Genomic DNA, 14395 nt, shown 5'->3' on the forward strand with positions numbered 1-14395 from the left:
AGGTTTTGCAAATTAGAAATGAAGAATGGGTAGAAAAAAATATCTAAGGGATGTCACACTATCTATAAAGCATTTTCATTCCCATTTCTAGTTTGGGCTGATGAAGGTGAAAGACTTCTTCTTCAATTCTTTAGAAGATAAGTAGGGAATGGGCAATGAACTAGATTTTGGGAAGATGAATGGCATGTAAATATTAGCGTTGTTGTTAAATATCCTAGATTATAATGATTTGTGTAATAATCTAAATGTTAGAGTGAATATTTTTTATTGAGGTCGGGCCAGTTTTAGCTTCAAATTAAATCATTGGGGGGGAGGGGGGAGGTGGGGATTGGCTATCCTATGGGAAAAGTTAAAAATGATTATGGTTATGTGGTGCTTAATTATGAGTTCAATAGATATGTATGGACCTAATTGTGGATATTTTAAGTGAAGTTGATGCATAATGCTACTAACGCTAGGCATGTGCATTATCCTTTAAAATAATTAGAGTCTATTAAGGCCACAGTCAAAATTAAAGTCGTCTTATGGATGAACAGTACTAAAATCATACTCCCTCTCCCCAAAATTCTTATATTAGATTTGTCTAAATACGGGTGTATCAAGTGGAGGGAGTACTAACTAAGGATGTACTGTTACATAGAGGATGGAAGGATAGTGCAACTTGTACGTTTTGTAACTCTAGAGAGGAGATTGATCATCTCTTCTTCTCATGCCTTGTGGCTACATCGTATAGAATGGGATCAATTGTGCTTTTAATTTTGCAAGAAAACCCTAGTGCTTTCGAAGATATACCATTTGGCTTGGTAAATCTCATGTTAGTAGTAGATGATTTATTGCTTGTGGTGTATCTGCTGTAGTGTAGTCAATATGGAAGTACAGAAACAATGCATGTTTTGATGGGATTATGCCATCAGACCCTACTAACATTGTATGGTGGGTAGTAATATTATATTTAACTATTGGTTTAGATTGCAGAGACATAAATTTCAAACACTACTAGAAAAAGGGCTGCTAGTGGCGCACCTGTTTTCGCTACTAATGGCGCACTACAGGTGCGCCACTAGCACCACGCCATTAGATTTTTTTTCTAATAGCGCACCTGCGGTGCGTCATTAGAATAGCCCACGATGCGCCATTAGTATCTGGTATACTAATGGCACACCACATAGAAGTGCGCCATTAGTAACAATTTTTTTTCAAATTTTTTTTTCCGATTTTTTTATTTTTTTTTCAAATTTTTTCAAAATTTGTTTTTGTTTTTTTCTTAATCTCAAGTCACTATGGCTTAATCTCGGGTCAATATGCTTAATCTCAGGTCAAATCGCACTCCGTGGTCAAATTTCCTGAAAGGTCATCCATCCTCACACTACTCTAGCGCAAGCACGCTTAACTTTAAAGTTCTATCCAACCCCAGCAAAATTCGGATATAACTTTTCGAGTAGATGATTTTTCATATAAAAAACTTTTTAATCCGAGTTCGTATGCAAAAGTTATGCCCATTTTACAAATTTCTAGAGAGATTTTGCAAATAAAGTCGAAATTCATATTTGTAAATTTTCCTAACAACTAGACCACATATCACATGGGAAACTTATTTTCTTTTATTTTTTTGACATTTCCATCATTTTCTTTTATTTTTTAAAAACTGAAAAGGCGGTCCGAGGGGGTGCATTCTGTGTTGGGCCAAGTTAGTAATGGCGCACCGTGGGGTGGTGCGCCATTACTAGTTAAACTAGTAATGGCGCACCACACACACGGTGCGCCATTACTAGTTTTGAAAAAAGAATTGACAATTTTTTTGATTTTTTTTGAAAAAAACTTAGTAATGGTGCACCTGTGGACAGTGGGTGCGCCGAACGCGCGGCCGCACCCCAAATCATGTCTGTGTTGGACGTGATTAAAAAAATAAAACCTTAAAAAATGACTAAAAAAAGTAAATAAACGCAGTTAAAAAATATAAAACATAAGTTAGGGGTCACGGCCACAAAACGGCCTAGTTTCATGGTTCACTTAACGGCCCAGTGCCATAATTAACATCAAAACAAAATAAAAAACGCCGCCAACCTGCTCCTGCCATGGCCATCGCCGTCTTCAGTGGCCGCCTATGTTGTCGTCGTCGCTGACAAGGTCGACGTAGTCCAGCGGCGTCCAGAGGTGGGTCGGCGGTCCATGGTACGCGTGGGCAGGCTGGAAGTTGGGGGCTTGTACCACCTCCTCCCGTGGCGACGCGTCCCACTCCGATGACCACTGCAGCGTGGGGCACCAGTTCACGACCCCCACGGCGTCGGCCATCTTCGGAGCCGTGCACGACCAGCTCCATTGCTGGGCCACCAGGCCCGGGTGGAACGCGGCCACCGACTCCTCCTCCATTGCCTCCTCCGTGCCACCATCTCCTGCTCGGGGATGGCAACGTCGCCAGCCGCAGAGAGGGCCATCATCTCCTCGAGGCTCTCCCATTGGCGCTCATCGTGCGTTTTCATGGAGTCCTCCATGACACGTGCCATGAGACGGGCCTCCTCCTCCGCTGTCATGCGAGGAGGTGGTGGTGGAGACGGAGAGGGTGAAGGCGACGGCGTGGCATTAGGCGCCGCACCTGCGAACGCCCGCGCACCGGGGGAGCAGCCGCTTGGCGCTCTGGACGTGGCCGTCGCGGCCCCGTTGAAGTGCCGGCAAAGAAGGACGCCCGCCGCGTGTCGTGCTCGTCCTGGAACCATGTGTCCCACAGGGCCGAGTCGGCGGCATACCCGGTGTCGTAGTAGAGGTCGTCCGGGAGGAGGCGTCAGCGGCACTTGATACGTCTCCAACGTATCTATAATTTTTGATTGTTCCATGCTATTATATTACCTGTTTTGGATGTCTATGGGCTTTATTTTACACATTTATATCATTTTTTGGGACTAACCTACTAACCGGAGGCCCAGTCCGTATTGCTATTTTTTTTTGCCTATTTCAGCATTTCAAAGAAAAGGAATATCAAACGGAGTCCAAACGGAATGAAACCTTCGGGAGCATGATTTTTGGAACAAACGTGATCAGGAGAACTTGGAGTGCAAGTCAAGAAGCAAAGGAGGCGGCCAGGAGATAGGAGGGCGCGCCCACCTTTCCTGGGCACGCCCCCTGTCTCCTGGGCCCCTCGAGCGGCCACCGACGTACTTCTTCCTCCTATATAAGCCTACATACCCCGAAAACATCCAAGGAGCCACCAAAGAAATATTTCCGCCACCGTAACCTTCTGTATCCGCGAGATCCCATCTTGGAGCCATCGTCGGTGTTCTGCCGAAGGGGGAATCCACCACGGAGGGCTTCTACATCAACACCATAGCCCTTCCGATGAGTTGTGAGTAGTTTACCACAGACCTTCGAGTCCATATTATTAGCTAGATGGCTTCTTCTCTCTTTTTGGATCTCAATACAATGTTCTCCCCCTCTCTTGTGGAGATCTATTCGATGTAATCTCTTTTTGCGGTGTGTTTGTCGAGATCCGATGAATTGTGGGTTTATGATCAAGTTTATCTATGAGAAATATCTGAATCTTCTCTGAATTCTTTTATGTATGATTGAGTTATCTTTGCAAGTCTCTTTGAATTATCGATTTGGTTTGGTCTACTAGATTGATCTTTCTTGCCATGGAAGAAGTGCTTAGCTTTGGGTTCAATCTTGCGGTGTCCTTATCCAGTGACAGAAAGGGTTGCAAGGCACGTATTGTATTGTTGCCATCGAGGATAAAAAGATGGGGTTTATATCATATTGCTTGAGTTTATCCATCTACATCATGTCATCTTTCTTGATGTGTTACTCTGTTCTTATGAACTTAATACTCTAGATGCATGCTGGATAGCGGTCGATGTGTGGAGTAATAGTAGTAGATGCAGGCAGGAGTCGGTCTACTTCTCACGGACGTGATGCCTATATACATGATCATGCCTAGATAATCTCATAATTATTCGCTTTTCTATCAATTGCTCGACAGTAATTTGTTCACCCACCGTAATACTTATGCTATCTTGAGAGGAGCCTCTAGTGAAACCTATGGCCCCTGGGTCTATCTTTTATCATATAAGCTTTCAGTCTACTTTTATTTGTATATTTATTTTTTGCATCTATATTATAAAATACCAAAAACATATTTATCTTATCATATTATCTCTATCAGATCTCACTTTCGTAAGTGGCCGTGAAGGGATTGACAACCCCTTTATCGTGTTGGTTGCGAGTTCTTTTTTTGTTTGTGTAGGTTCGTGGGACTTGTGAGGAGCCTCCTACTGGATTGATACCTTGGTTCTCAAACACTAAGGGAAATACTTACGCTACTGTGCTGCATCACCCTTTCCTCTTCGAGGAAAACCAACGCAAGCTCAAGACGTAGCAAGAAAGATTTCTGGCGCCGTTGCTGGGGAGGTCTTCGCTCAAGTCAAGACATACCAAGTACCCATCACAAACTCATCTATCTCACATTTACATTATTTGTCATTTTCCTCTCGTTTTCCTCTCAACCACTTCACGCTTGCCGTTTTATTCGCCCTCTCTTTCCCAATCTCATCTCTTTTCCGCTTGCCTTTTTCTCCCTCTTTTTCGCTTGCCCTCTTCTGTTTGCTTGTTTGTTGGATTACTTGTTGCCATGGCGCAAGATAATACCAAATTGTGTGATTTCTCCAACACCAATAATAATTATTTCCTTAGTACTCTGATTGCTCCTTTTCATGATGTTGAGTCTTGTAAAATCAATGTTGCTTTGCTGAATCTTGTTATGAAAGATCAATTCTCCAGCCTTCCTAGTGAAGATGCCGCTACCCATCTAAACAACTTTGTTGATTTGTGCGAGATGCAAAAGAAAAAAGATATGGATAATGATATTGTTAAATTAAAGTAATTTCCGTTTTCACTTACAGATCATGGTAAAGTTTGGTTTTCGTCTTTGCCTAAAAATAGTATTGATTCTTGGAACAAGTGCAAAGATGCTTTTATCTCTAAGTATTTTCCTCCAGCTAAAATCATCTCGCTTAGGAACGATATTATGAATTTGAAACAACTTCATCATGAGCATGTTTCCCAATCTTGGGAAAGAATGAAATTAATGATTCGCAATTTCCCTACTCGTGGTTTGAATTTATGGATGATCATACAAAAAATTTATGACGGATTGAATTTTGCTTCTAGAAATCTTTTAGATTCGGCCGCCGGAGGCACGTTTATGGAAATCACGTTAGGAGATGCTACAAAACTTCTTGATAATATTATGGCTAATTATTCTCAATGGCACACCGAACGATCTACTAGTAAAAAAGTGCATGCTATACAAGAAATTAATGTTTTGAGTGGAAAGATGGATGAGCTTATGAGATTGTTTGCTACTAAGAGTGCTTCTATTTATCCCAATGATATGACTGTTGGGTTTCGTAGTAATTTCAAAAAATTTCCTACGCACACGCAAGATCATGTGATGCATAGCAACGAGGGGAGAGTGTTGTCTACGTACCCAACGCAGACCGACTGCGGAAGCGATGACACGACGTAGAGGAAGTAGTCGTACGTCTTCACGATCCAACCGATCAAGCACCGAAACTACGGCACCTCCGAGTTCGAGCACACGTTCAGCTCGATGACGATCCCCGGACTCCGATCCAGCAAAGTGTCGGGGAAGAGTTCCGTCAGCACGACGGCGTGGTGACGATCTTGATGAACTACAGCAGCAGGGCTTCGCCTAAACTCCGCTACAGTATTATCGAGGAATATGGTGGCTGGGGGCGCCGCACACGGCTAAGGAATAGATCACGTGGATCAACTTGTTGTCCCTTTGGTGCTAGCCCTGCCCCTCTATTTATATGTTGAGCCCCGGGGTCGAAACTTGGAGCAAAAGCCTCCTCAAAGTCGGTTTTGCCCGAAAGGCAAGAGTCCCACTCGGACTCCAGGACCAAACGCCACAATCCTTGGCGTCTGGCCCAGACGCCATGGGCCTCGGCGTCTGGCCCAGGGCCAGACGCCAGGGTCTCCGGCGTTTGGCCCCCTGGCCTCCGCAAAACTCCTTTTGCACCGACCTAAAGCCTCATGGGCTTGACCCCTTGGCCTAACCATATCATCCAATATATGAATCTTTACGTCTCGACCATTTCGAGACTCCTCGTCATGTCCCCGATCTCATCCGGGACTCCGAACTCCTTCGGTACATCAAAACATGTAAACTCATAATATAACTGTCATCGTAACCTTAAGCGTGCGGACCCTACGGGTTTGAGAACAATGTAGACATGACCGAGACACGTCTCCGGTCAATAACCAATAGCGGGACCTGGATGCCCATATTGGCTCCTACATATTCTACGAAGATCTTTATCGGTCAGACCGCATAACAACATACGTTGTTCCCTTTGTCATCGGTATGTTACTTGCCCGAGATACGATCGTCGGTATCCAATACCTAGTTCAATCTCGTTACCGGCAAGTCTCTTTACTCGTTCCGTAATACATCATCTCACAACTAACATATTAGTTGTAATGCTTGCAAGGCTTATGTGATGTGTATTACCGAGAGGGCCCAGAGATACCTCTCCGACAATCGGAGTGACAAATCCTAATCTCGAAATACGCCAACCCAACATCGACCATTGGAGACACCTGTAGTACTCCTTTATAATCACCCAGTTACGTTGTGACGTTTGGTAGTACCCAAAGTGTTCCTCCGGTAAACGGGAGTTGCATAATCTCATAGTCATAGGAACATGTATAAGTCATGAAGAAAGCAATAGCAACATACTAAACGATCGGGTGCTAAGCTAATGGAATGGGTCATGTCAATCAGATCATTCTACTAATGATGTGACCTCGTTAATCAAATAACAACTCATTGTTCATGGTTAGGAAACATAACCATCTTTGATTAACGAGCTAGTCAAGTAGAGGCATACTAGTGACACTTTGTTTGTCTATGTATTCACACATGTATTATGTTTCCGGTAAATACAATTCTAGCATGAATAATAAACATTTATCATGATTATAAGGAAATAAATAATAACTTTATTATTGCCTCTAGGGCATATTTCCTTCAATGACTTTATCTACCTTGACCGAGAATAATAATGAATCTATGGGTGTAAATTTTGTTGGTAGGAATAATTTTGGAAACAATGCTTATAGAGGAAACTTTAATCCTAGACCGTTCCCTAGCAATTCCTCTAATAATTATGGAAATTCCTAGAATAATTCTTATGGTAATTTTAGTAAGATACCCTCTGATTTTGAAAATAGTGTGAAAGAATTTATGATCTCTCAAAATAATTTTAATGCCTTGCTTGAAGAAAAATTGCTCAAAGTTGATGATTTGGCTAGGAACATTGATAGACTTTCGCTCGATGTTGATTATTTGAAACTTAGATCTACTCCTCCTAAGCATGATATCAATGAGTCTCTCAAAGCTATGAGAAGTTCCATTGACGAGTGCAAAGAAAGAACCGCTAGATTGCGTGCTAAGAAAGATTGTTTTGTTAAAGCGTGTTCTTCTAGTTTCCATGAAAATAATGATGAAGATCTTAAGGTTATTGATACATCCCCTATTAGATCCTTATTTTGCAATATGAATCTTGATAATAATGGGACTGGAAATGAATCAACTTCGGTTAAAAAGTGTTCCGATAATTTGGAATTTTTAGATCTTGATGCTAAATTTGGTAAAAGTGCAATTGGAGAGGTCAAGACTTTAAATAGTATTGAACCCACTATCTCAGATTTCAAGGAATTTGATTATGATAATTGTTCTTTAGAAATTTGTATTTCCTTGTTGCAATCCATTGTTAATTCTCCTCATGCTTATAGTCAAAATAAAGCCTTTACCAAACTAATTGTCGATGCCTTGATGCAATCTTTTGATGAAAAACTTAATTTGGAACTTTCTATACCTAGAAAACTTAATGATGAGTGAGAATCTACTATAAAGATTAAAATTAAAGATTATGAGTGTTTTGCTTTGTGTGATTTGGGTGCTAGTGTTTCCACAATTCCAAAAACTTTATGTGATATTCTAGGTTTCCATGATTTTGATGATTTATCTTTGAATTTGCACCTTGCGGATTCCACCATTAAAAAGCCAATGGGAAGGATCAATGATGTTCTCATTGTTGCAAATAGAAATTTGGTGCCCTATTATTCTTGGTAGACCTTTCCTTAGAACGATTGGTGCGATTGTTGATATAAAGGAAGGGAATATTAGATTCCAATTTCCATTAAAGAAAGGCATGGAGCACTTTTCAGGAAATAAAGTCAAATTACCTTATGAATCTATCATGCGACTAACCTATGAATCAAGTGCCAAAGATGGCACTACTTAAATCTATCTTCGCTTTTATGCCTAGCTAGGGCGTTAAACGATAGCGCTAGTTGGGAGGCAACCCAAGTTTCTTTGTGTTTTTTGTTTTTGTTCCTGTTTAGTAATAAATTTTGCATCTAATTTCTGTTTAGATGTGTTCTCATGTTTAATTTAGTGTTTGTGCCAAGTAGAACCTATAGGATAACCTATTATATGAGTTGATTTGATTCTGCTGAAAAACAGAAACTTTGCGCTCACGAGAAAAAAATTCAATAAATCACAGAAACGTGCTTTTGCATTGATTCTTTTTGCTTCTGATCAATAGACAAATTTTTTAGGACGTCCTATTTTTGTAGGCTTTTTGGAGTTCCAGAAGTAACCTAAAGTTACAGATTGCTACAGATTATTCTGTTTTTGACAGATTCTGCCTTTCGTGTGTTGTTTGCTTATTTTGATGCATCTATGGCTAGTATGTAAGGGTATGAACCATAGAGAACTTGGAATACAGTAGGTTTAACACCAATATAAATAAATAATGAGTTCATTATAGTACCTTATGTGGTGGTTTTTCTTTCTTGCACTAACGGAGCTTATGAGATTTCTTGTTGAGTTTTGTGTTGTGAAGTTTTCAAGTTTTGGGTAAAGATTTGATGGACTATGGAATAAGGAGTGGCAAAAGCCTAAGCTTGGGGATTCCCAAGGCACCCCAAGATATTCAAGAATAGCCAAAAGACTAATCTTGGGGATGCCCCGGAAGGCATCCCCTCTTTCGTCTTCGTTCATTGGTAACTTTACTTGGAGCTATATTTTTATTTGCTACATGATATGTGTTTTGCTTGGAGCGTCGTGTATTATATTAGTATTTGCTTTTTAGTTTACCACAATCATCCTTGCTGTAACACAACTTTTGGGAGAATCCTACTTGATTGAAATTTGTTAGAATATGCTATGTGCTTCAGTTATATCTTTTGAACTAGATAGTTTTTGCTCTAGTGCTTCACTTATATCTTTTAGAGCACGGCGGTGGATTAATTTTGAAGAAATTGTTGGTATCTCATGCTTCACTTATATTATTTTTAGAGTATCTTAGAACAACATGGTATTTGCTATGGTTATGAATTTGGTCCTAGAATGAAGAGCATCCAAGTTGGGTATAATAAAAACTATCATATAAAGTGAATTGGATGCTAGGATCAATATGATGCTTGATAATTGTTTTGAGATATAAAGGTAGTAATGTTAGAGTCATGCTAGTGGATAATTATGAAATTTAGAAATACATGTGTTGAAGTTGGCAAGTCTCGTAGCATGCACGTATGGTAAAAGTTGTGTGACAAATTTGTTGCATGAGATGCTCTTTTGATTGTCTTCCTTATGAATGGCAGTCGGGGACGAGCGATGATCTTTTCCTACCAATCTATCCCTCTAGGGGCATGCGTAGTAGTACTTTGCTTCGAGGGTTAAGTAGACTTTTGCAATAAGTATAAGAGTTCTTTATGACTAATGTGAGTCCATGGATATACGCACACTCATCCTTCCATTTTTCTAGCCTCTATTTTAAAGTGCAACTTTCGCCGGTAGCATGCACCCATTATTTACCTTCCTCAAAACAGCCACCATACCTACCTATTATGGCATTTCCAGAGCCATTCTGAGATATATTGCCATGCAACTTTCCACCATTCCGTTTATTATGACATGCTCCATGATTGTCATATTGCTCTTTGCATGATCATGTAGTCGACATCGTATTTGTGGCAAAGTCACCTTCATAATTTTCATACATGTCGCTCTTAATTCATTGCATATCCCGATACACCGCCGGAGGAATTCATATAGAGTCATATCTTGTTCTAGCTTTGAGTTGTAATTCTTGAGTTGTAAATCAATAAAAGTGTGATGATCTTCATTATTAGAGCATTTTCCCAGTGAGGAAAGGATGATGAAGACTATGATTCCCCCACAAGTCGGGATGAGACTTCAGACTTTATAAAAATAAAAGAGGCCAAAGAAGCCCATGAAATAAAAGAGGCCAAAGAAACCACAAAAAAGGAAAAAAAGAAAGAAAGAAAAAGAGAAAAAGAAAAATAAAAAAAAATAAAATGAGAGAAAAATAGAGAAGGGACAATTGCTGCTATCTCTTTTCCACACTGGTGCTTCAAAATAGCACCATGATCTTCATGATAGAGAGTCTCCTATGTTGTCACTTTCATATACTAGTGGGAATTTTTCATTATAGAACTTGGCTTGTATATTCCAATGATGGGCTTCCTCAAAATGCCCTAGGTCTTCGTGAGCAAGCAAGTTGGATGCACACCCACTTAGTTTCTTTTGTTGATCTTTCATACATTTATAGCTCTAGTGCATCCGTTGCATGGCAATCCCTACTCACTCACATTGATGTCTATTAATGGGCATCTCCATAGCCCGTTGATACGCCTAGTTGATGTGAGACTATCTTCTCCCTTTTTGTCCTTACAACCACCACCATAGTGCTATGTCCATGGCTTGCGCTCATGTATTGCGTAAGAGTTGAAAAAAACTGAAGCGCGTTATAAAGTATGAACCAATTGCTCGGCTCGTCATCGGGGTTATAGATGATGGGAGTATTTTGTGTGATGAAAATGAAGCATGGCCTAACTATATGATTTTGTTGGGATAAGCTTTCTTTGGCTATGCTATTTTGATAGGACATGATTATTTGTTAGTATGCTTCGAAGTATTATTATTTTTATATTTTATAAGCTTTTATCTTGAATCATTTAGATCAGAACATTCATGCCACAATAAAGAAAATTACATTGAGAATTATGCTAGGTAGCATTCCACATCAAAAAATCTGTTTTTATCATTTACCTACTCGAGACGAGCAGGAATTAAGCTTGGGGATGCTTGATACGTCTCCAACGTATCTATAATTTTTTATTGTTCCATTGTATTATATTACCTGTTTTGGATGTCTATGATTTATATCATTTTTTGGTACTAACCTACTAACCAGAGGCCCAACCCGTATTGCTGTTTTTTTGCCTATTTCAGTATTTCGAAGAAAACGAATATCAAACGGAGTCCAAATGGAATGAAACCTTCGGGAGCATGATTTTTGGAACAAACGTGATCCGGAGAACATGGAGTGCAAGTCAAGAAGCAAACGAGGTGGCCAGGAGATAGGAGGGCGCGCCCACCTTTCCTGGGCGCGCCCCCTGTCTCCTGGGCCCCTCGAGCGGCCACCGACGTACTTCTTCCTCCTATATAAGCCTACATACCCCAAAAACATCCAAGGAGCCATCAAAAAAATATTTCCGCCACCGTAACCTTCTGTATCCGCGAGATCCCATCTTGGAGCCATCGTCGGTGTTCTGCCGAAGAGGGAATCCACCACGGAGGGCTTCTACATCAACACCATAGCCCTTCCGATGAGTTGTGAGTAGTTTACCACAGACCTTCGAGTCCATATTATTAGCTAGATGGCTTCTTCTCTCTTTTTGGATCTCAATACAATGTTCTCCCCCTCTCTTGTGGAGATATATTCGATGTAATCTCTTTTTGCGGTGTGTTTGTCGAGATCCGATGAATTGTGGGTTTATGATCAAGTTTATCTATGAGAAATATCTGAATCTTCTCTGAATTCTTTTATGTATGATTGAGTTATCTTTGCAAGTCTCTTTGAATTATCGATTTGGTTTGGCCTACTAGATTGATCTTTCTTGCCATGGGAGAAGTGCTTAGCTTTGGGTTCAATCTTGTGGTCTCCTTACCCAGTGACAGAAAGGGTTGCAAGGCACGTATTGTATTGTTACCATCGAGGATAAAAAGATGGGGTTTATATCATATAGCTTGAGTTTATCCATCTACATCATGTCATCTTTCTTAATGTGTTACTCTGTTCTTATGAACTTAATACTCTAGATGCATGCTGGATAGCGATCGATGTGTGGAGTAATAGTAGTAGATGCAGGCAGGAGTCGGTCTACTTCTCACGGACGTGATGCCTATATACATGATCATGCCTAGATAATCTCATAATTATTCGCTTTTCTATCAATTGCTCGACAGTAATTTGTTCACCCACCGTAATACTTATGCTATCTTGAGAGGAGCCTCTAGTGAAACCTATGGCCCCCGGGTCTATCTTTTATCATATAAGCTTTCAGTCTACTTTTATTTGCATCTTTATTTTTTGCATCTATATTATAAAATACCAAAAACATATTTATCTTATCATATTATCTCTATCAGATCTCACTTTCGTAAGTGGCCGTGAAGGGATTGACAACCCCTTTATCGTGTTGGTTGCGAGTTCTTTTTTTGTTTGTGTAGATTCGTGGGACTTGTGAGGAGCCTCCTACTGGATTGATACCTTGGTTCTCAAACACTAAGGTAAATACTTATGCTACTGTGCTGCATCACCCTTTCCTCTTCGAGGAAAACCAACGCAAGCTCAAGACGTAGCAAGAAAGATTTCTGGCGCCGTTGCTGGGGAGGTCTTCGCTCAAGTCAAGACATACCAAGTACCCATCACAAACTCATCTATCTCGCATTTACATTATTTGTCATTTTCCTCTCGTTTTCCTCTCAACCACTTCACGCTTGCCGTTTTATTCGCCCTCTCTTTCCCAATCTCATCTCTTTTCCGCTTGCCTTTTTCTCCCTCTTTTTCGCTTGCCCTCTTCTGTTTGCTTGTTTGTTGGATTACTTGTTGCCATGGCCCAAGATAATACCAAATTGTGTGATTTCTCCAACACCAATAATAATTATTTCCTTAGTACTCTGATTGCTCCTTTTAATGATGTTGAGTCTTGTAAAATCAATGTTGCTTTGCTGAATCTTGTTATGAAAGATCAATTCTCCAGCCTTCCTAGTGAAGATGCCACTACCCATCTAAACAACTTTGTTGATTTGTGCGAGATGCAAAAGAAAAAAGATATGGATAATGATATTGTTAAATTAAAGTAATTTCCGTTTTCACTTACATATCGTGGTAAAGTTTGGTTTTCGTCTTTGCCTAAAAATAGTATTGATTCTTGGAACAAGTGCAAAGATGCTTTTATCTCTAAGTATTTTCCTCCAGCTAAAATCATCTCGCTTAGGAACGATATTATGAATTTGAAACAACTTCATCATGAGCATGTTGCCCAATCTTGGGAAAGAATGAAATTAATGATTCGCAATTTCCCTACTCGTGGTTTGAATTTATGGATGATCATACAAAATTTTTATGACGGATTGAATTTTGCTTCTAGAAATCTTTTAGATTCGGCCGCCGGAGGCACGTTTATGGAAATCACGTTAGGAGATGCTACAAAACTTCTTAATAATATTATGGCTAATTATTCTCAATGGCACACCGAACGATCTAATAGTAAAAAAGTGCATGCTATACAAGAAATTAATGTTTTGAGTGGAAAGATGGATGAGCTTATGAGATTGTTTGCTACTAAGAGTGCTTCTATTTATCCCAATGATATGACTTTATCTACCTTGACCGAGAATAATAATGAATCTATGGGTGTAAATTTTGTTGGTAGGAATAATTTTGGAAAGAATGCTTATAGAGGAAACTTTAATCCTAGACCGTTCCCTAGCAATTCCTCTAATAATTATGGAAATTCCTACAATAATTCTTATGGTAATTTTAGTAAGATACCCACTGATTTTGAAAATAGTGAAAGAATTTATGATCTCTCAAAATAATTTTAATGCCTTGCTTGAAGAAAAATTGCTCAAAGTTGATGATTTGGCTAGGAACATTGATAGACTTTCGCTCGATGTTGATTATTTGAAACTTAGATCTACTCCTCCTAAGCATGATATCAATGAGTCTCTCAAAGCTATGAGAAGTTCCATTGACGAGTGCAAAGAAAGAACCGCTAGATTGCGTGCTAAGAAAGATTGTTTTGTTAAAGCGTGTTCTTCTAGTTTCCATGAAAATAATGATGAAGATCTTAAGGTTATTGATACATCCCCTATTAGATCCTTATTTTGCAATATGAATCTTGATAATAATGGGACTGGAAATGAATCAACTTTGGTTAAAAAGTGTTCCGATAATTTGGAATTTTTAGATCTTGATGCTAAATTTGGTAAAAGTGCAAT

This window comes from Triticum dicoccoides, chromosome 1B (assembly GCF_002162155.2).
Source record: "Triticum dicoccoides isolate Atlit2015 ecotype Zavitan chromosome 1B, WEW_v2.0, whole genome shotgun sequence".
Lineage (NCBI taxonomy): Eukaryota > Viridiplantae > Streptophyta > Magnoliopsida > Poales > Poaceae > Triticum > Triticum dicoccoides.